Raw genomic sequence first — 24,619 nt, 5'->3', positions numbered from 1 at the left:
GAAATATAGTCTATCGCTCTGTTTGAGAAAGCACTACCTGTGCCATTTACATTTTCTGCATATTGCCGCATTCTCATTATGTGGAAAGTATTAGGGATAATGTCTCCCCATCCCCCCAGGAAAACCTGTTCAGAGAGTCATTTCTCATCACCTCTCAGGTGTGATGTACACACACACACACACACATATATATATATATATATATATATATATATATACACACATACAGAGAAGCACACTCACAAGAACGAACAACTGGCTCAATACTATTGTAAGTCTGTTCTATGGCGATTTACCACCTGGGTGCAGCTTCGTCTGGGGTTGCTGTGTTAATTGTTCAGAAAGGAATTGCCTGTTATTTTGGCGCTGGGATCAGACTGATATACTACAGGAAAGTTCTTCTCTGTGAAAAGCATTACTGGGCTAAAAGAATCTGCACACAGGTGGTAAATTGCCATAGAACAGGCTAACAATGGTATTGAGCCAGTTGTTTGTTCCTGTTTGTGTGCTTCTCTCTGTGTGTATTTAGTCTCCCTATGGGAAAAAGGGGAAACCAGACGTGGACTCCTTGCTCAGTGTGCTTAGAGGAATATGGCTACACCTCACTGACGAGGCCCAATGAAGGCCGAAACGATCATCTGGGGTTGCTGTGTTCCTTGTTCAGAAAGATATTGCCTGGTATTTCGGCGCTGGACTGACCGTAATAGGCGGGATCAGACTGATATACTACAGGAAAGTTCTTCTCTGTGAAAAGCATTACTGGGCTAAAAGAAGCTGCACCCAGGTGGTAAATCGCCATAGAACAGGCTAACAATGGTATTGAGCCAGTTGTTCGTTCCTGTGAGTGTGCTTGTCTCTCTGTGTGTGTGTGTGTGTGTGTGTGTGTGTGTGTGTGTGTGTGTGTGTGTGTGTGTGTGTATTTATATATATATACTGTATATATATATATGTATATATATATATATATAAATATATATATATATATATATATATATATATATATAAATCTAAAATAAACGCAACTCAATCCAAGCAAATGAATGCAACACTGTTAATGCAAAGAGGTCAACTGCTATGCAAGCTCACTATTAACCATTGCTTCCTAACCTCTCTGCTACCTCAGAGGGAGTGGAGTTAAATCCCATGGGCGAACAAAATCCTTAGCTGATAACCTTGTCCACTTCTCTCTACCAAAACACCATAAACACCATACATTTTGAAATGTTTGCATTCTACCCTTGCTAATCCTACATTTCCTCCTCCTTATTTTTCATCAAACACCCGGTTATAGGAGAAGGCCGACGCTAAAATGGTTTTTCCATCATATGTTGCCCTCAAAGATGCTCAATCATTGCTTTTTTCATCAAACTTTTTCTCTTCAACTTTCCACAGATTCAGCTTCAGGGAACTATTCGAAGGGCATGTGGAGAATGAAAATAATAAATCACACAGAGAAACCATTCATACTATTTAGGAGTTAGGATTCAGCAACACATTTTACATAAGGATAGACAGACAGATAGATAGACAGATAGATAGATAGATAGATAGATAGATAGATAGATAGATAGATAGATAGATAGAAAGATAGAAAGATAGAAAGATAGAAATATAGATAGATATACAAAACACTGACATGGAACTAGATTGAGCAAATATATTTCATATTAGATAAATATTTGGGAAATGAAACAGCTAGAAAATGAAACAAGGGTATATTAAGAGGGTTTGGTGTTACTTGATTTGGAGGGTCTGACCAATCTGTTACTGGTTTGTTATGACATTTTAGCTTTTGCTGATTAGCTCTACTAACATTTTTAATAAAATCAGTTCTTGGGTTACACAAGATTACCTTTGTCACTTTCTTTTAGCAATATTGCTGAGACTGTGTCACATGATAAGCAAATCTTAATTTTTATTTAATAGATGTTCCTATTCCTTTTACATTAAATGTTGATAAGAAAATTACATTAGCAGAATCAGCAGTGCCTGTAATACACTTAACAAATTAAATCTCAGTGACAGGAAAGGTTGTTTTATGCATAAATTAAATACTGTAGGATGGAATTTTTTCAAGGCTAATGAAAAATCTGGTAAAATTATTATTTATTAAATCATTGCAAAATACCATATTATACCTTAAAAATGAATCTATGTACCTAATGTAACTAATAGTAGAATAAGGTAAAGTTCAACAAAATTAATTGAATATGTGTGCAGTTCATCAAGTACTAGAATGGTGTCACAATTTGTGTCATTTAACGGGTGGGCCACTGTCAAAGCTCTTTAACCCAACTTTATTCTCTTTATTCCCTAAATAGTACTGACCTAACGCGACCATGAATTATAACCCAAACTGCTGCTCATATCATCACCCCACCATAACCATCACTTACTACCTCATCCCCCCTAACATATGTTAACCCTAAGTACCACTGACTAAACCTCAAAACTGTTAACTCTTACTATAACCTCTGACAATGCAAATAAACACAAGATCTGACTATCCTAACAGAAGTCACCTGCTGCATATTGCATTTTTAGTAGTCTAATTTTCAGACAAATGTTCAGGTAAATTACTGGAAAATTACAATTTCAAGTAAATGACAAGAAAAGTTGACACAAATAAATAATGAACATATAGTAAATAGTTTTTTTTTACTTTCCTTAATTAACATATATATTTTTATATTGAAATCAACATCCCTTTAACCATTTCACACCATTAGGACGTTTCATTCTGTCCAAACAGCACTGGGCTTTCATGCCGTTAGGACATCATGGAACGTCCTACCTTATACAGCGTTGTGCAGCCTCCCCCTTTGGCGAAAGCAGGAATCGCACTGGGGGGGGCGTGCCATGATCCGATCACGTGATTTCATTTTCCAAGCAAATGTCTACATCAGAACTTTGTTCCGATGTTAAACATTTGCTTCCGGCATGATCAGGTTAAACTAGTTAAACAATAAATGAATAATTCAATTGTTGTTACTTTTGCATATCAACTGGAATTGCTTATGTTAAAGGAACATTTTTTAAAAACCAGTATTTAGTTTTTAAGGCCAGTATAGTCTATGAACTTCTCATTTAATGCTCCTACATAGTCTATTAATGTATAACTTATGCTCCAAAACTGTAATCTGATACTGTATACCAGCTGCCTCACTGCACAAGCAGTGTTTTGTTGTACATGTCAGTAAGTGGTGCAGGCAAGGTGTACCGATCATTGCATTGGCTTTAACTACGACTTGTTACAGGCCCTACACTGAGCCATATTGAAGGTACATATAGAAAGATTTAGACCAAAGTCCATTAAGGAGTAACCCACCCTGTAAGGCAAGGGCCTAGTTAGGTAGAGAAACTTAGCAACTTTGCTGCATTGTGGGAGTGGGTCATTTTCCTTACCATAAAAACTGATGCAGGTCAAGTTGTTTTTCTTCCCTTCCTCTCTCAACCCCTAATCTGCTTTCATTGATTATTTTTTCAGCATTGGGGTGGCTGCACTGAGATATCTAGCTACCTTATGGTCGCTTTAGTCACTGAGGCAGGAGCATGTGCAATTGCATAAGCGATTTTTGGTAAGTCCTTAGCTATAAATATTTCTTCCCTTGGCATGTGCACATGGAATGGCTAGCACAGCCTAGGGCCCGTTTGAGATGGAGCTAGATGTGTCAGGCCCATTTTTTATAGAAGTGTATGGATGGAGTTGGGCTGAGCTAACAGGAGGAGCATGATATTTCAAGTCGGAATGTGGATTGCCTCTTCTCATGGGTCTTCTGACCTAAGCTTGAGAGGGCGGCTGGTATGAATATCTTGTGAGCGAAGCTTGGCAGGAGTTTTGTAGAATAAACCACAATTTCTAATTTTGGAACTCAGCTGCTGCCTCCCTGTTGGGAATCTTATGTCTTCCAAAAAGTTTAGTGCCTTAGTACATTTTAATTTGTTTATAAATAAATGTTACCACGTTGGTCTTAACTGCAGAATTGGCTTGTTTTTATTTTATTTAGTAGAAAGGAGGAGGGGCCCAGAGGCCTAGGTAACTTGGCCTAAAATGGGTAAGTTTAAACCTTATGGTTACATTTCCTCTGCAATAGGATGTGGCTACTGATTAATTTTTAAAATATCTTACTTTTTTACATAGTTTTTACAGATGCTGCATCAATTTCAACTGATCTAACTATCATATGCGCCTAATTTCCCATTAACTTTCTTTTCCAGGTAAATATATTTTTATGTAAATACTTCTCCAATATAAAGAGTAATATTACTTATCAGTATTTTTGGGTGGTTTGTTAAAAAAATCATCTTAAAGGGACAGTCAACACCAAAATTGTCATTGTTTAAAAAGATATATAATCCCTTTATTACCCATTCCCCTGTTTTTCATAACCAACACTGCTATATTAATATACTTTTTACCTCTGTGATTACCTTGTATCTAAGTCTCTGCAGACTGCCCCCTTATTTTAGTTCTTTTGACAGATTTGCATTTTAGCCAATCAGTGCTGACTCCTAGGTAACATCACGTATGTGAGCAAAATGTTATCTATATGGCACACATGAACTAACGCCCTCTAGCTGTGAAAAACTCTCAAAATGCCCTGAGATAAGAGGGGCCTTCAAGGGCTTAGAAATTAGCATATGAGTCTACCTAGGTTTAGCTTTTAACAAAGAATACCAAGTGAACAAAGAAAATTTGATGATAAAAGTAAACTGGAAAGTTGTTTAAAAGTTCAGTTTTGACTAGACTGTCCCTTTTAGTTTACGTACAGCAAGAATGACTAAAGTACACTTTTCACAAATTATACAATTCACAGGTCCTTACACGTTTATAAACATTGATAAGGGAATATGTAAAACCAAAATATCCACGATTTTATCTTGGTGGCATGTGATGGAGAATGACTACAAATGGAAAAACTATATTTCCAAGGGAAATTTATTTGAATACATTTAGTAGGATAAATAAAACTGTGAATTACAGAACTAAAAAAGAACCCAAACCTTCTAAAGGAAGACTTTAAGGGGTCTTTTATAAATGTGCGAACAGATATGATCCACTATAGCGAACCATGTCCGCCACACATCAATAAATGCCGACAGCATACTCTGTCTGCATTTATCATTGCACCAGCAGTTCTTGTGAACTGCTGGTGAAATACCACTCCCTGCAGATTCGTGTCAATCAGCCCAATTGTACATGATGGGGCGTATTGCTATACGCTGCCTCAGAGGTGGCGTATGAGTTTAGGAGCAGCGGTCATAAGACCGCTGCTTCTTAACTCCTGTTTCCGGCGAGCCTGAAGGCTCACTCAGAAACAAGGGGGACAGGGGCCATTTGGCCCTTGATAAATAGACCCCTAAGACAAAAAAAAGGACATAAACACATTTTTCGTTCATGATTCAGATAGAGCATACAATTTTAAACAACTTTCAAATGTACTCCTATTATCAAATATATAGCAGCAGTTTTGCAACAATAGTATACATTAGCAAGAGCACTAGATGGCAGCACTTGTGCTTCAGGCATGTGCACGCTACCTATCTAGGTATCTTTTCAGAAAAGAATACAATGAGAACAAAGTAAATTTGATTATAGAAGTTAATAGGAAAGTTGTTCAAAATTGTATACTCTATCTGAATAATGAAAGAAAAATGGGACCCTTGAATATTCATAGCTTAAAGAGGAATAGCCAATTTAGGGCTAGATAACGAGTGGTCGCAATAGAAAAAGTGCAGGTATTACAAGTTACAAGTAAACGCGTTTGATCGACCACACTTAAAATTAATGTGCATCAGGTTAGCTCAACTTCAGAGCTCCAGTTGACTATTACACAAGACAAAATACATTTACTAGTACAATTACACTCATAATAACGTTGTCTAATAAAAATATTTTTTTAAAAATCATTAAAAAGTTATAAGGGCTCAAAGATATGAGGTGTCAGAGAAAAAAGGCAGCAAAGAGCTTTAACATAGGTGATACATACATATACATGTCTAAAAATATATATATGTGCGTGTGTGTTTATGAGTTTATATGTGTGTACATATGTATTTAAGTATTTATATGTATTACTGTATATTTACTGTACTTATTTCACTTTACTTACAGGATGATGTACTTTTTATTGTAAATACATATTTCTATATATATCTATACATACCTATAACTGTATATTTTTTCCTTTAGATATATAGGTATAGATATGTATTTTACATAGACAGTATCAGATATATATAGAAATATATATTTAAAAATAAAAAGTACATTATTTTCTTTGTGAAGAACATAGGCATGTCAAATATGTGTAAAATACACGTACGTCAGGGTTCGCAACTTAGAACTAACGCCATCGGGTTAGCACACATGAAGAATTGCTATCTTCAATGCGTGTAATTGAAATATTAAAAAATAAAATAAAAATGATTTTAAATTATTGTACTTACTGTAATATTTACAGCAAACAAAACTTGCAATCTCTGGTCTTTTCCAAATAACTTTTACTGTGAAAAGAAAGTGACGTTTTGGGGACAAAGTATCCTCTTCCTCACTTGGTGTCTGAGGAAGGAGATACTTTGACTCCAAAATGTCACTTACTGCTATAGATACTGTAATATATATGTATCTATTTATATATGTATCCATATAAGATCAGCACTCTTACATATCTTATTAGAGCCTGAGTCATAGGTAAGTACAGGTATACAAAAGACTCTTCTCTCCATTTTATAGGATTTTCAAAACATTTATTGGTTTAGGCCCTAACCTGGACCTTTGACAAAGCTACTAGCCCAGAGTGAAAAAGTTACTTGTCCGCTCAATGTAAAAGATAGGAAAAGGCCAAATTTCATCAAGGACTAGTGGACCACTGGAAATTTCAAGCCCCATATATGAATATATATATATATATATATATATATATATATATATATATATATAATTTTTTATAATGTATTTAAATTTTTTAAATATTTAATATTTAATATTTCAATAACTCTAATTAAAGCAAGCTAGTCTTAACCAATTACGCATGTTTTGCATTCCTATGTTCTTTACATAGAAAATAATGTAATTTTTATTATTAACTATACAGTATATTTCTACAAATATCTGATAATGTTCAAGTAAATTACATAAGAATGGATTTACAGGTATACGTATATATAGATATATAGAAATATGTATTTACAATAAAAAGTACATTATTGAATATATGTGAAGAACATTGGAATGTAAACAATTAATAACTCCTGTCAGGTCAGTGCACAAACGTTTTACTTTCAACTCATAATGCAAGCGCAACCCGACACACACAAGAAGTAAAATTAATGTACACCACTTGTAATCTAGCCCTCAGTGGGCCTATTGACTCCCGTTTTTTAAATCTGTTTTAATGTTGCTATGATAAAAAAAAAATATATGAAAGATAGAGCTCACAGGAAAAAGTATTATTTTTAAGAAAAGATTAACTGGGAAAGCACGAAGATAGTTCAGGCAGTCAAACGTTGACACCAGTCATGAAGAACATTAGATGATTGTAGTGCAAATCATGATAATATAGAAAAAAAATGGAAAATTCAAAGACATCTATTAAATGTTAGCAAGTCTGATACTTCAAAATGGCCTTGTCACTTAGGGGAATGCTTTTTGTATATAAGTCTGCTTGAAGAGCAAAACCATTAGGGTTTTTAAAAAAAAAACCTATAAAGATTTTCTTTTTTTTAATACAGAAAACTTTTAACTTCACGCTATGATAAAATATTCCTACTTAGCTAACATTTAAATAATGTTTAGAGCTAGCAATAAGATGCTCTTTAATTAATAAATTTATTAACCTCTAAACTTAAGTCTAACCCTAAGTCTAACCCCCCCTAACTTAAATATAATTTAAATTAAACAAAATAAATTTAACATTATTAAATAAATTAATCCTATTTAAAACTAAATACTTACCGATAAAATAAACCCTAAGCTAGCTACAATATAACTAACAGTTACATTTGTATCTAGCTTAGGGTTTATTTTTATTTTACAGGCAACTTTGTATTTATTTTAACTAGGTAAAATAGTTATTAAATAGTCATTAACTATTTAATAACTACCTAGCTAAAATAAGTACAAAATTACCTGTAAAATAAATCCTAACCTAAGTTACAATTACACCTAACTCTACACTAGCATTAAACTAATTACCTAAACTACCTACAATTAATTACAATTAAATGAAATAAACTGAATTACGGAAAAAAAACCCCACTAAATTACAGAAAATAAAAAAAGAATTACAAGAATTTTAAACTAATTACACCTAATCTAATCCCCCTAATAAAATAAAAAAGCCCCCCAAAATAAAAAAAATGTCCCTACCCTATACTAAATTACAAATAGCCCTTAAAAGGGCATTTTGCAGGGCATTGCCCAAAGTAATCAGCTCTTTTACCTGTAAAAAAAAATACAATACCCCCCAACATTACAACCCACCACCCACACACCCCTACTCTAAAACCCACCCAATCCCCCCTTAAAAAAACCTAACACTAACCCCCTGAAGATCACCCTACCTTGAGCCATCTTCACACAGCCAGGCACAAGTGGTCCTCCAGAGGGTTCGAAGTCTTCATCTGATCTGGGCAGAAGAGGTCCTCCAGACGGCAGAAGGCTTCACCCAGGCGGCATCTTCTATCTTCATCGTTGCGGAGCGGGTCCATCTTCAATCCAGCGGAGCATCCTCTTCAAATGAAGTCCTAACGAAAAATGAAGGTTCCTTTAAATGACGTCATCCAAGATGGTGTCCTTTGAATTCCGATTGGCTGATAGAATCCTATCAGCCAATCGGAATTAAGGTAGGAAAAATCCTATTGGCTGATGTAATCAGCCAATCGGATTAAAGTTCAATCCGATTGGCTGATCCAATCAGCCAATAGGATTGACCTTGCACTCTATTGGCTGTTCCAATCGGAATTCAAGGGACGCCATCTTGGATGACGTCATTTAAAGGAACCTTCATTCTTCGTTAGGACTTCGTTTGAAGAGGATGCTCCACGTCGGCTGGATTGAAGATGGACCCGCTCCGCTCCGGAAAGATGAAGATAGAAGATGCCACCTGGATGAAGCCTTCTGCCATCTGGAGGACCTCTTCTGCCCCGATTGGATGAAGACTTTGGACCCTCTGGAAGACCACTTGTGCCCGGCTGGGTAAAGACGGCTCAAGGTAGGGTGATCTTCAGGGGGTTAGTGTTAGGTTTTTTTAAGGGGGGATTGGGTGGGTTTTAGAGTAGGGGTGTGTGGGTGGTGGGTTGTAATGTTGGGGGGTATTGTATTTTTTTTTTACAGGTAAAAGAGCTGATTACTTTGAGGCAATGCCCTGCAAAAGGCCCTTTTAATTTGTAATTTAGTATAGGGTAGGGACATTTTTTTATTTTGGGGGGCTTTTTTATTTTATTAGGGGGATTAGATTAGGTGTAATTAGTTTAAAATATTTGTACTTCTTTTTTTATTTTCTGTAATTTAGTGTTTTGATTTTTTCGTAATTTTTTCGTAATTTTTCGTAATTTTTTTCTGTAAATTATTTCATTCAATTGTAATTAGATAGTTTAGGAAATTAGTTTAATGATAGTGTAGTGTTAGGTGTAATTGTAACTTAGGTTAGGATTTATTTTACAGGTAATTTTGTACTTATTTTAGCTAGGTAGTTATTAAATAGTTAAAATTAAACTAGTTAATTGTACCTAGTTAAAATAAATACAAAGTTGCCTGTAAAATAAAAATAAACCCTAAGCTAGATACAAATGTAACTATTAGTTATATTGTAGCTACCTTAGGGTTTATTTTATCAGTAAGTATTTAGTTTTAAATAAGATTAATTTAATTATGTTAAATTAATTTTGTTTATATTATATTTAAGTTGGGGGGGTTAGGGTTAGACTTAGGTTTAGGGGTTAATAAATGTATTATAGTGGTGGCGACGTTGGCGGCGCTGGCGGCAGATTAGGGGTTAATAAATTTAATATAGTTGCAGCGGCGTTGGGGGGCAGATTAGCGGTTAATAACTATAATGTAGGTTTTGGCGATGTTGGGGGCAGCAGATTAGGGGTTTATAAGTATAATGTAGGTGGTGTCCGTAGCGGCAGATTAGGGATTAATACTATAATGTAGGTGTCAGCGATAGCGGGGGCGGCAGATTAGGGGTTAATAAGTGTAAGGTTAGGGGTGTTTAGACTCGGGGTTCATGTTAGGGTGTTAGGTGCAGACGTAAATGTTCTTTCCCCATAGGAAACAATGGGGCTGCGTTAGGAGCTGAACGCTGCTTTTTTGCAGGTGTTAGGGTTTTTTTTTTCCCCAGCTCAGCCCCATTGTTTCCTATGGGGAAATCATGCACAAGCACGTTTTGCCAGTTTACCGCTACCGTAAGCAACGCTGGTATCGAGGTGGGATGTGGAGCTAAATTTTTATCAACGCAATGCCGGCTTGCAGAAAACTCATAAAACCAGCGTTGTTTAAAGGGAGCAGTAAGAAAAAAAGGAGCGTTAGCAACGCACAGCCTTACCAACAAAACTCGTGATCTAGCCGATATTTAGTTTGCCTTTTAGCTATGATACCACTCCAATGTAACATTTGACTGTAACGTTCAAATAATGGCTCTCATAATGAAAGTCCATTCAGATGTCACTCTATGCTAATTAGATTTTTTTTCTAAACTAATTTTTATATTAGATAGAATTAACAAGAATGTCATAAATCAGACATCAACTAATTCCTAGTTTCAGCCTGGCAGCCAGTGGTTACTCCTTTCTATCCACCCCAATCTTTTTCATAATTATCATGATCTATATGATTGATGGAAATCACATAGACAAAAGGTAGTTCTAGGGAGTGCTGGGGATGTACGATACTGTAGCACACACATAACCAAAAAGGAGACAACTACTCCATATTTATTTGTATATTTGCAGCATATTGGTTTAGCAGCCACAGGGGGATATTTATCAAAGCCTCAACTATGCTGCATTTGCCGGAACCAATATGCTCGCCTAACATCGCCGCAGCGGACCTGAATACGCTCTCCATATTTATAAAAAAAGCCGGCAAAAAGCTGCGCATCAAGTACAGGACGATGAGCATCGTCCGTTTATTCGGATTTTTCCCAACTTTATTTATACCCTGTCACTAAACGCTGCCACTATACTAAAATGTTTAATTATTATGACCCTGGGGAAGTCTCCCTATGGGTGATGGGGGAAACCAGACGTGGACTCCTTGCCCAGTGTGCTTAGAGGAATGTGGCTGCACCTCACTGACGAGGCCCATAGGAGCCTGAAACGATCGTCTGGGGTTGTCATGTTCCTTGTTCAGAGGAGAATTGCCTGGTATTTCGGGGCTGGACTGACCTTACTCGGCAGGATCAGACTGATATACTTCAGGAAAGTTTTCTTCTGTGAAAAGCACATTGGTCTAAAAGAGGCTGCTTCCGGGTGGTAAATCGCCATAGAACAAGCCACTGAGCTGTTGTTCGTTCCTGGTAGAGTGCTTCTCTCTTCGTATGCAAATTATTATGACCCTGGGGAAGTCTCCCTATGGGTGATGGGGGAAACCAGATGTGGACTCCTTGCCCAGTGTGCTTAGAGGAATGTGGCTGCACCTCACTGACGAGGCCCATAGGAGGCCGAAACGATCATCTGGGGTTGTCATGTTCCTTGTTCAGAGGAGAATTGCCTGGTATTTTGGGGCTGGACTGACCTTACTTGGAAGGATCAGACTGATATACTTCAGGAAATTTTTCTTCTGTGAAAAGCACACTGGTCTAAAAGAGGCTGCTTCCGGGTGGTAAATCGCCATAGAACAAGCCACTGAGCTGTTGTTCTTTCCTGATAGAGCGCTTCTCTCTTCGTATGCAAATTATTATGACCCTGGGAAAGTCTCCCTATGGGTGATGGGGGAAACCAGACGTGGACTCCTTGCCCAGTGTGCTTAGAAGAATGTGGCTGCACCTCACTGACGAGGCCCATAGGAGGCCGAAACGATCGCCTGGGGTTGTCATGTTCCTTGTTCAGAGGAGAATTGCCTGGTATTTCGGGGCTGGACTGACCTTACTTGGCAGGATCAGACTGATATACTTCAGGAAAGTTTTCTTCTGTGAAAAGCACAATGGTCTAAAAGAGGCTGCTTCCGGGTGGTAAATCGCCATAGAACAAGCCACTGAGCTGTTGTTCGTTCCTGGTAGAGCGCTTCTCTCTTCGTATGCAAACTAAAATGTTTAACCCCTATCCCACCACTCCCGGACCCCACCGCAAATGTAATAAAGTTATTAACCCCTATTCCGCCACTCCCGGACCCCACCACAACTGTAATAAAGTTATTAACCCCTATCCCGCCTCTCCCGGACCCCGCCACAACTAAATAAATGTATTAACCCCTAAACCTCTGGCCTCCCACATCACTACCATTAACTAGACCTATTAACCCATAAACCACCAACCCCTCACATCGCCATAAACTAAATTAAGCTATTAACCCCTAAACCTAACAACCCGCTAACTTTACATTAAAATTAAAACATCCCTATCTTAAAATAAATTTAAACTTACCTGTAGAATTAAAATAAACTATTTTTAAACTATTAATTAACCTACCCTAACTATTATACTACAATTACATTAAACTAGCAATTAAATTAACTATATTACATATTAAAAAACCCTAACCCTACTCAAATTATTTAAATATACTATTAAAAATGACTAAAAATTACAAACATAAAAAAACGCTGTTACAAAAAAAAACACTAAATTAAGAATAAAAACAAACCACAGTATCAAAAATAAAAACGAATTACACCTAATCTAATAGCCCTATCAAAAAAAAGTCCCCCCAAAATAAAAAAACCTTAGCCTACAATAAACTACCAATGGCCCTTAAAAGGGCCTTTTGTGGGGAATTGCCCCAAAGAAATCAGCTCTTTTACAAACACCCCCCAACAGTAAAACCCACCACCCAACCAATCAACCCCCCATATAAAAACCCTATCTAAAAAACCTACGCTCCCCATTGCCCTAATAAAGGGCATTTGTATGGGCATTGCTCTTAAAAGGGCATTTAGCTCTTTTACCTGCCCAGACCCTACTCTAAAACTAAAAACCACCCATAAAATCCTTAAATAAACCTAACACTAACCCCCGATGATCCACTTACAGTTTTTTAAGTTCCGCTTGAAGGATCCATCCAGCCGGCAAGAAGTCTTCATCCGGGAGGTAAGAAATCTTCATCCGGGCGGCCTCGTCCATCTTCATCCATCCGGCGAATTCTTCATCCATGCAGCATCTTCTATCTTCATCCATCCGGCACGGAGCGGGTCCATCCTGAAGACATCCGGCGTGGAGCTCCTCTTCAATACAGTCGCCACTGTAAACTGGAACTTAAATGCAAGTGATGTCATCCAAGATGGCGTCCCTTGCATTCTTATTGGCTGAAAGGTTCCAATCAGCCAATAGGATTAGAGCTGCTAAAATCCTATTGGCTGTTCCAATCAGCCAATAGGATTTGAGCAGCTCTCATCCTATTGGCTGTTCCAAACAGTGGGGAACCCTTGCTAACAATCGCTGGAGGGGGGAGGTAGTGGGACCACTACACTGCAGAAAAAATTTAAATGCCAAGAGTGGGAGGAGTCTACCAACGAAAAACTTGATACAGTTCCCTGGAAGCCTATACTGAGACTGCGGCAAGCACTGAAGGGGTTGAGGTGTTTGGGAATTCATCCACCCTGGCTGGTAAGTCCCTGGTAAGCTCTTAGAGGGAGGTGAATATCCATGTATAAGTGGACATTCAGGAAAGGAACAGGATGTGTGCAAGTTTGACGAAAGGTCGGTAACTGATAATATAATGTAAGGAGCAAAAAAAGATATTATTCAAACTACATTTTCAAAATATCTAAGAGACTCTAATGATCATATTAATAATCAAATGTATATACTGTATGGCGAAGAAAGAACAGGAGATGTAGAGAATATACAAAGGAGAATGGAAAGGGTTCAGGAAATAAAAAGAATGGGAGACAAAACAGACGAAGGAAAAGCTTTAACAAAAATAAGAAACTAAGAACAATAATAAAAACACAAAAAGAGTAACATTTAGTGACACAGATTTCGATACTACAGATGAGGATAGTGCACACTCAGGACAAGAGACAGTCAGGAGATGAGGTGAAGCTGACAAAAACTACACAGGCTATTAGTATAGCAGGACAGAGTGGTAATGCTATAGAACCCCAGGCAGGGGGATTAGGGAGTCTATCATTGGGAGAACTCCCCAAACAAAAAACGGTAGTATCAGCTTTAAGATCAGAAAGTAATGTTAAAGAAACAGAGGAAAAACAGTTTTTTTCACAAAGCCACACTACAACTAAAGGGAGGGGGTCCACCCAAGACAAAAGTAGTGGATAAGGGTTCCACTCAAGGAGGGGTAAGGCAAAGCAGATATCTACTGAGAGAAATAAAAAATACAAAACATAACATACAATGCAAAGAAAACTGATATACCTATAGGGGATCAAACTGTTATAAATATTTCTGCATATCCCCTATCAGAAATTGAGATTAAAGTCCTTAGCTATGGCCTGAGTTTCTGTCCCTCCAACAATTTGAATATGTTTTGCACTATCCTGGATCTAAATAAATTTGTTAGAGGTCTTACCCTAAAAAAACATTTCTGTAGGAAGAGTGATTCTTATCCCTTAGAGGAGAAGACTAACACTATAAGTATTGATGATGCATGAGTTTTAAAGGGACATTAAGCACTAAGATGGTAATATAAAATGATAAATCATATATATTAAAAAAAACTCTGCAGTATACTTTCATTATTTTGTCCCCTTTTCCTGTAATTCCATTCTGAAATTCTGAGCTTTTTTGTTCCTGTTAAAAAATGGAAGTGCAGAACACTGTTATATTACACACAGCCATTGGCTGAACACTCTAGTGAGCTATTTATAACTGTCCCTAATTGGCCACAGCAGAGAAGGTAACCTAAGTTACAACATGGCAGCTCCCATTGTTTTATAGACACTAAAACTACACTTATTTTGTCAATATTTAAACAGCTAATGAAACTTTAAAAAATACATTGACATGTTATTCTCAGACTAATCTTTTCTTTGAATACATCATTCTTTCTAGCATTTATTTAGTGTTTAATGTCCCTTTAAGAAAGTTAAAACAATAACAATGTTGGAGAATTTAGAACAAGAGAGTGTGAAAGATGAAACAAACGAGTGTAAAAAGGAACATGTGGGATATAAATGTAGATCTGAGTTTTACCCCATGCAGACCAGGGGTAAACCCCTTGAACTTTTTCATAAGAGAGTTATAGAGGATCTGGCAAAAACTTAAAATAGATGGTACACATAAGAGACAAAACCTATCATATAATGAAATAGAATCATTTACATGTTTACAAAACTACAAGGATCTCGTCATTAAAAGATCAGATAAAGGGGCTAACATTGTGGTATGTGACAGAGAATGGTATGTGGCAGAAGCCAAACGTCAGATTTTAGACACTAATACCTATATACATATAGCTAGTAATCTGGGTCATATTTTTAGAAATAAACTATCCCACATCTTAGACATGGGACTGGAAAATGGTTATATTGAAAAAAATACATTTGACTATTTACTGGTGGAGGACCATTGTATCCCTATATTCTACCACTTACCCAAGACACACAAGGGTTTGGACAATATCAAAGGCCAGCCGATAGTGTCAGGGAATGCTCTCTTCCAGAGAATGGCTTTATGATATTCTTTAGCCAATGCTGAATACACTTCCTAGCTTCATAAAAGATACTACACACATAATTAATACTTAATGGAATAGTACTCATAGCTGGCTGGCAGTAGATATAGTATCTCCATATTCTACCATACCCCATACCCTTGGTTTAAAAGCTATTAAATACTATCTGGAAGAAAGTTCAGACTTTGATGGGGAAATGATAGAATACATTATTGATATAACTCAATCTCTCCTAGAACACAACTACTTTATGTTTGAGGGAGAATATTATCTTCAATGACTCGGTACAGCGATGGGGGCACGATTTGCCCCTTCATACACCAACCTATTTTTAGGTTGGTGGGAAAGGACTGTAGTCTATGAAGATATTAACCCTCATTTAAATTAAATTTGTCTATATAAGAGATTTATAGACGATTTGGTCATAATATGGAATAAGGATGAGAATGATACTGAACATTTTGTTTGATACTTAAACAAATCGGAATATGGTATAACCTTTACACACGAATGGAATAAGAAAGAGACTAATTTCCTAGATATTACCTTAAGAGTAAATGATGAGGATCATAAGATAAATACTCTCTTATATTGTAAGCCAATCTTGGGCAATAACATATTACATGCTGTTAGTAATCATACAAAGCATGTTTTTGGTGGTATAGTAAAAGGTCAATTTATGACAGTTAAAAGGAATTGCTGGAGTATTGAGATGTATGAAAAGGAGAGTATTGTTTTAAAAAAGAGACTGTCTGCAAGGGGCTATCCAAATAAAATAATCATCAAGTCATAAACAGAAGTAATAAATATGGATAGCGAGTCTCTTTTAAAATTAAGAAAACCTAAAAAAACAGGCACTCAGACAATATTTATAACTCTGCCCCTCCCTTTAAGAGTTCATGCTTAAGACACAAGGGAACTTATAAATGTGGGAGCAAAAGATGCAAAGCTTGTGATTATATAAATATCACAGATCAATTTGTCTACCATTCTACAGGAGAAGTGTTTGAAACTAGGGGGTGTATTAATTGCACCTCCAAATTTGTAATATATTTGAGTGTTCCATATGTAAGGGTCAATACATTGGAATTACCACTAGGGACTTACGTACCCGTATAAGGGAGCATCTCTCATATAAAACAAATAATATAAGATGTTCAGCACTCTCCAAACATTTTATAGATGTACATTATCAAAACACTAATTCATTCTCATGGTCAGCTATTGAACAGGTTATGAATCGCTTCCAGACACTTTTACAGTACCGCAGAGATGCCTCGATGTCCAGGCATCCCTGCAGTACTGTTCCGGAGTGCCGGGACCGGATTGATCACTCCCCCTTGAGTGATCACTTCCGGTTTTGCTCCACGTGGAGCCCGGCAGTGCAGCAGAGCATCGGAAGCGATCGGACACGCTTCCGATGCACTACTAGTGTGCTAAGTGCTTCGGTGGGTCGAGGTACTTAGTTAGTATATAAATTAAATAAAAAATGTGTTAAAAAAAAAAACGTAATAAAATAAAAAAGCCCCTATATAGCCCCCCCTCCCCCATGAGGCTTCCAAAATGGCGATGCCCAGTGCATCATGGGGCCTCTGGGGGTGTCCCTAGCCTGCCTCATCATAGGGGCAAGCTAGGGTCACCCAATCTGAGCCTTCCCACAAAAAAAAAAAATAATAATAAAATCTCCCATTTGTCTGATCAGGTCAATATTTGTAAATATTGACTCTGATCAGTGTGGATCTCCCTCCCTCTCCTTACTTGTGATTTTGTTGGAGAGAGAGAGAGACCTGTATTTTAGCAGAGAGAGATTTATTTCTTTTATTTGTTAAAAAATTTAAAATCCAAAGGCTCTTTTCAGAGCCATTAACCTCTAGCTTGCCAGTGATCACTATAAATCACTGGCAGTAGCACAGCTGCACTTTTTTTGCTGTCTGTGCATTTTTTTTAGGGGTTAATTTTTGTTGTTGTATTTTTTTTTTAAAACCCAAAGGCTCCTTTCAGAGCCATTTAGCTAATTTAATTTAATTTAAATACTATTTAACCCCTAGCTTGCCAGTGATCGCTATACATCACTGGCATTAGCATAGCTGTACTTTTTTGATGTCTGTGCATTTTTTAGGGGTTAATTTTTGTTGTTGTAATTTTTTAAAAACCCAAACGCTCCTTTCAGAGCCATTTAGCTAATTTAATTTAAATAGTATTTAACCCCTAGCTTGCCAGTGATCGCTATAAATCACTGGCATTAGCATAGCTGTACTTTTTTTTTAAAAACCCAAAGGCCATTTAGTTAATTAATTAATTTTGGTTTTCTGTGACAGATACAATAATGTCAAAGAAAACATATAGTGCTGAGGAGGCATATGCCATCCTTGCGTCAGAGTCAGATGCCTCTATGTCTGACTCAGACCCCAATTTTGACCCTGCCATATGCTCAGATACATCATTAGATGCAGTCTCAACTGATAGTGATGTATCTGTGGCTGCTAGCCCCCCTGCCAGCCCCCCTGCTAGAAGGAGGCGTGTTGCTGCCATTGCCGCTGAAGAGTGGGTAACGCCTCATCTCAAGAGGCCAGATATCCCACCCTTCACAGCAAATGCTGGCATAAATATAGATGTGGCAGGTTTTAGCCCCCAACAGTTTCTGGAGGTGTTTCTGGGTGATGATGTATTGGGGAACATTGTCGCCCAAACTAATTTATATGCCTATCAGTACCGTGCTGCAAAGCCTGAAACATATTTGGCAAAGCAGCAATGGGCCCCCATCAATGTGCCAGAATTTAAAAAATTCTGGGCATTGACTATGCTGATGGACATCATAAAGAAACCCTCCGTTCGCTCCTACTGGAGCAGTAGCCCCATCTGCTCTACCCCCATTTTCTCCCAGAGTATGTCGAGGCAGAGGTATGAAATGATTCTTCATTTCATGCACTTCAGCGACAACAGCCTGTGCCCCCCTAGGGAGCATCCCCAATTTGACAGGCTGTATAAAATCCGCCCCCTGATTACCCACTTTTCTGCCAGGTTTGCAGAGGCTTATACACCTGGAAGGAATATATGCGTTGATGAATCCCTGATGAAGTATAAGGGAAGGCTGGGATTCAAGCAGTATATTCCTTCCAAGCGCTCCAGGTATGGGGTAAAGGTGTATAAGCTCTGTGAGAGCGAGACTGGGTATACTCAGGCCTTCCGGGTGTATGAGGGAAAGGATAGCCACCTTGACCCTCCAGGTTGCCCAGAACATATGGGAACCACTGGCAAGATTGTCTGGGACCTGATATTACCCCTAATGAACAAAGGGTATCACTTGTACTTAGACAATTTTTATACAAGTGTCCTTTTGTTCAAGCTACTGTATTGCTTTGATACAGTAGCTTGCGGTACTATTAAAAAGAACCGCACAGGTTTCCTAGGACAACTTGTACGCACCCGGCTACAAAGTGGGGAGACCTCAGCTCTGCGCCAAGAGGAGCTGTTGGCACTTAAGTACAGAGACAAGAAGGATGTTTACCTTCTTATCACCATCCACACAGAGAGGACGGTGGTGGTCTCTGTACGTGGCAGAGCTGAGATCATAAGGAAGCCAGTGTGCATCAAGTCTTATAACCGGCATATGGGTGGGGTTGATCTGGCAGATCAGCTACTGCAGCCCTACCTAATTATGCGGAAGACAAGGGCCTGGTACAAAAAGGTTGCAATTTACCTAATGCAGATTGCAACCCACAACGCTTTTTTGTTGTTCAAAAAAGCAAACCCCCTCCTTCCCCCCCTTCCTTCCCCTCCCTCCTCCCCCCCCTCCCCCCCTCCCTCCCCCCCCCCCCCCTCCTTCCTTCCTCCCCCTCCCCCCCCCCTCCCTTCCCCTTCCCCTCCTCCCTCTCCTCCTTCGTCCCTTCTCTCCTCCCTCCTCCTTTTCCCCCCTCTTCCCTCCTTCTTTCCTCCTTCCCTCCTCCTTCCCTTCCTTCCCCACCTCCCCCTCTTCCCTCCCACCTCCTCCTCTTCCCCCTTCCTTCCCTCCTTCTTCCCCCCTTTCTCCTCCTTCCCTCCTCCTTTCCTCCTCTTTCCCCTTCCCTTCCCTCTCCCCCTCCCTTCCCCTATCTCCCTTCCCCTTCCCCTCATTACTTCTGTGCGGTTGGGGATGAGTCCCCTTTCTCTGCACCCTTTTGGCAGAGTTTAGTAGCCTCTGCCCTACCTGTAGAGCCATGACCTAGTTTTTCTTTCCCCCTGCAACATGATAGAATGGCTCTCAGGGGTTCAACACAGGATCATTGATTTTATAGTGATTTCCTGTTTTCACTAGTCTGCTTAAGATAATAGTTTAGAGATTGCCTATGTTTTAACGGAGGCTCAGCATCAATGGTTATCAGCTTATAATAATTATTAAGAGAGGCTATTCCCCATGCTTTTCCAAGTGATGATCTCTACAGAACTACCCTGATGCCTTTACTATGCTTTACTGTATTGATATTATATATACGCTTCATATTCTGTATTTATCCCACATAAGTTGAAATTGCAATCTTTACTATTATCTACTTTGCCATATCCTCAATTGTTTTGTTTAGCTTTGGGTCCCACGATTGGACCTGCTTGTCTGAGGATCTCGCAAAACTCACAAGTTTTAAAAAAATGAGGTGCCCACTGTGTAATGTCATGTCAGTATAATATAAGTTGTATAATGTATTCTGATGATGAGACTGTTGTCAATGCGATATTTAACCTCAATAAAAAACTATATAATAATAAAAAAAAAAAAAAAAAAAAAAAAGCAAACCCCGGAATGAAACAGACTTTTTTACAATTTCAGCTCTAGATCATTTCGGGGATTTTGTACCATGATGCACCTGCTCCCCGGGCGGTGATGGGAGAGAGCAGAGTTGGGGCTACTCATTTTATTTTTAAAATCCCCCCTACTGCCGCAAAGCAGAGACCACACAAAAAATGCAGAGTCTGTACCAAGAGGGGGCAGAGAAGGGACACTGTATATCACTGTCCTGATTGCCCTGGACAGCCTGGACTCTGCATTGGGGACTGCTTCAAGCGGTACCATACAATGGTCAATTTTTTAAAAATAAATACATTTGCTCTTATTTTTTTTTGTTATGTTTACTGTTAAATTTTTTGTTGTTATTTTTTACTTTTAATGTGCCAGATTTTTACATTTCACTAATATATTTTTTTTTCTAAAATGGGGCTTTTTTTTTTACAAAAACCCCTGTCAAACCTATGCATGGGGGACATAGGTGTTCTCAAGGTGCCTTGCAGAAAACAACCTGTAGTATTTTTTTTTGCACTAACTTACAACAGTCTCTCCTAAATCATAGACAAAAAACAATGTGTGTGTAAAAATCGAAATTGAAAAATTGCCACCATACACTTTCTCCAATTTTTTTGGCTAAAACGGTTGCTTCAAAGGCATCAACGCACACCATATACAATACCTTGGGGTGTCAACATTTCAAAAATATACACTTTCATGGCAATAAATAAAAGTGGGGTTTACAATAGGCCCCAAACTAAAGATAGGCCTATCAGAAGAAATACTCTCACTTAATAACTAAAATCACAAGTCATAAAATTGTAACATAACCTTCCCAAAATCCTGGCAAACCTATGCATGGGGGGCATAGGTGTACTCAGGGTGCCTAGCAGAAAACAACCTGAAGTATTTTTTTGCACTAACTTACAACAGTCTCTCCTAATACAGAAAAGTAACCTAGTGGTTACAAAAAAAGAGTACACTTGGAAGCACTCGCCCCCTCATTAGTATATGGAAATGTAGCGTGGTGTATGTGAAAAAAAGGACACATTAAAACTATAAACACTTTATTAGATCAATTAAAACTTGGGTGCATTTAAAAACACTAGAGAGCTATTAGATAGTATTATATAGTTACTGTCTGACCTTGTATTGTAATGCTACTAATTAGTCAGTTATACAGTTAGACCGAGGTCATTTGATTTGTAAAATTACCCAAATTTATACAGGTTGTCTGAGTAATGAAATGGGCACTATATGTTATCTGTAACACCAATAAATGGGATTACTCTTATCAAACTAAATGCTATGCATCACTCAAATAATGTCTCCTGTGTCGGGTTCTGTCCTCATGTGAGCGTTGCTCTCTGATACAGTATTAAATAGCCACTTGTCAGGGATTATAGTAAGCTGCGTTCTATAAAAGTATAATGCGTGTTCGCTTCTCTTAATAGTAGGATTTGGTTATAATATCCTATTCACTATAATGAGTAGTATAACACTATAGTGACTTGCTTCTAGAGAAGCAAAATAAAGAACTATGCCGAATGTACTAAATATTAAATAAAAAATTGAATAGCGTCCATGAGTGTGGTTCAATACTATTTGGAGTACTGATAGTTAACTGAACCCCCTTAGATTAGACGTTAAGTCTTAGTATATTAGTGCTGGCTGTATTATAGCCTAATGATTATAACTGGAAATGAATCAGGGAGTTAGTTAATTCCCTCAGGATTCTCAATGGTTAGGCATATGTTACACAAGCGGCAGTAATTATATCATTTGTACGCTTGCCTGTGAGTATTCCCAGAGAGTTACTGAGAAGGCCAAATACCAGTATTAGAATGAATTAAATCATGGTAACTGTAAAAGAATATATCGGGTTAATGTTGGAATCGGCAGTTTGTATAAAAGTTCCTTATTCTTATACTTTATGATCCAATGGTGGATATATACCTAGCGAATACTAATTGCGTTAGATGTTGGCTAATCTCCACCAACTAAATGTGTGTGTGCATATATCAATGTAATACTTTGGTTGCATACTTAGGTATTACAGTGTAGATATTATGACATATGACATATTACTGCAACTGTATCGCAGCAGCGTCCTGGCTATAACACATTTCTAAGAGGTGTATGCTAATCCTGCATTTGGATAAACTACCATGCTCTTATGCACAATCATAAAAATACGTTGGTTGTTCAATTGCAAAATAATGGCAAAGGCATATATCAAGCTTTGACTTAATCCCTTAAATATAATGACCAGTAAATATTTATCTATTGCATTGGCTACGGTTACTCGCTGCGAGTAAAGTTATAGGTAGAGAGCTATGCACGCTATAACAAATCTGTATCGTAACAGATTTACCTTCTGATAGTTACTATATAAAAAAGTGTAGCAGAGTAACCGACCAAAGAGAGCAGCGGTAATATCAATGACCGCTTAATGAGACATCATGTCTCAATGTATTGGAGTCATGCTCCTGAACAATTAAACTGACTGACTAATCTGAGTATACGTTTTTTCGTCAGCTCAGATATCATTTGTTTAACTTACTAATAGTTCAACTAAACTTTAAAATAAAGGGGACCCAATTCCCCCTTCTCCTGACATGTTTCGCCGGGTGAACCGGCTTTTTCGAAAACAGCACAGGTACACAGCACCCAAGGGCATATGATAATTAAATAAGGCCTATTTTTGACCATTACCAGCCCATCCCTCTTGATCTCTAGTAGTGCCATCACACAATTTTCCCTTTCAAACAGTCTCTCCTAAATCATAGTCAAAAAGCAATGTGTGTGTAAAAATGAAAATTGAAAAAATGCCACCATACACTTTCTCCAATTTTTCTGGCTAAAATGGTTACTTCAAATGCATCAAAGCACACCATATACAATTCCTTGGGGTGTCAACATTTCAAAAATATACACTTTCATGGCAATAAATAAAAGTGGGGTTTACAATAGGCCCCAAACTAAAGATAGGCCTATCAGAAGAAATACTCTCACTTAATAACTAAAATCACAAGTCATAAAATTGTAACATAACCTTCCCAAAATCCTGGCAAACCTATGCATGGGGGGCATAGGTGTACTCAGGGTGCCTAGCAGAAAACAACCTGAAGTATTTTTTTGCACTAACTTACAACAGTCTCTCCTAAATCATAGTCAAAAAGCAATGTGTGTGTAATGCCACCATACACTTTCTCCAATTTTTTTGGCTAAAACAGTTACTTCAAATGCATCAAAGCACACCATATACAATACCTTGGGGTGTCAACATTTCAAAAATATGCACATTCATGGAAACAAATAAATTGGGGTATGTTAAAATACCCCCAAAAAGACAATAGGCAAAGAAAATATGTTAAATGTGAAAAAAAAATCACAAACGCATGTTGGACATTTGACATTACACCCCCCGAACAAGCCAAGAAACTTATGCATAGGTGGTATCACTGTACTCAGGAGATGTTGGTGAACACATATTGGGGTCTTCTTTGGCAGTAACACATAACAGGAGCTGTGAATTCATGTCTAAATTACAATGTGTGTGAAAAATAACACACAAAAAATGACTGCCCAATAGTTTGACAAAGACTGGTGGTTGAATTAGTGCATGGAAAGTGTTAAAATACCAGCATTTGAAATACCCTAGGGTGTCTACTTTTCAAAAATATATGGTTTGATGGGGGTAAATTACATTGGCCGGCTTCAGAAATGTCCCAAATAGGACATGGGTGCATGATGACAGATATGAAAATTCCAAGTTGAAAAACTGGAATGCGCCCCCTAAAAATAAGGCCTTTTAGCCCCCAGAGAACCCAACACACCTATACATGGGTGGTATCACTGTACTCAGGAGATGTTGTTGAATACATATTGAGTTTTTTTTTGGCAGTAACACATAACAGGGACTGAGAATATATGCCTAAAGTACAATGTGTGTGAAAAATAATGCAAAAAAATGACTACCTAAAAGTTTGACAAAGACTAGTGGTTGAATTAGTACATGGAAAGTGTTAAAATACCTGCATTTGAAATACCCTAGGGTGTCTACTTTTCAA

This window comes from Bombina bombina, chromosome 1 (assembly GCF_027579735.1).
Source record: "Bombina bombina isolate aBomBom1 chromosome 1, aBomBom1.pri, whole genome shotgun sequence".
NCBI lineage: Eukaryota > Metazoa > Chordata > Amphibia > Anura > Bombinatoridae > Bombina > Bombina bombina.
The sequence above is the reverse complement of the archived record's forward strand: the minus strand, read 5'-3'. Positions refer to the sequence as shown.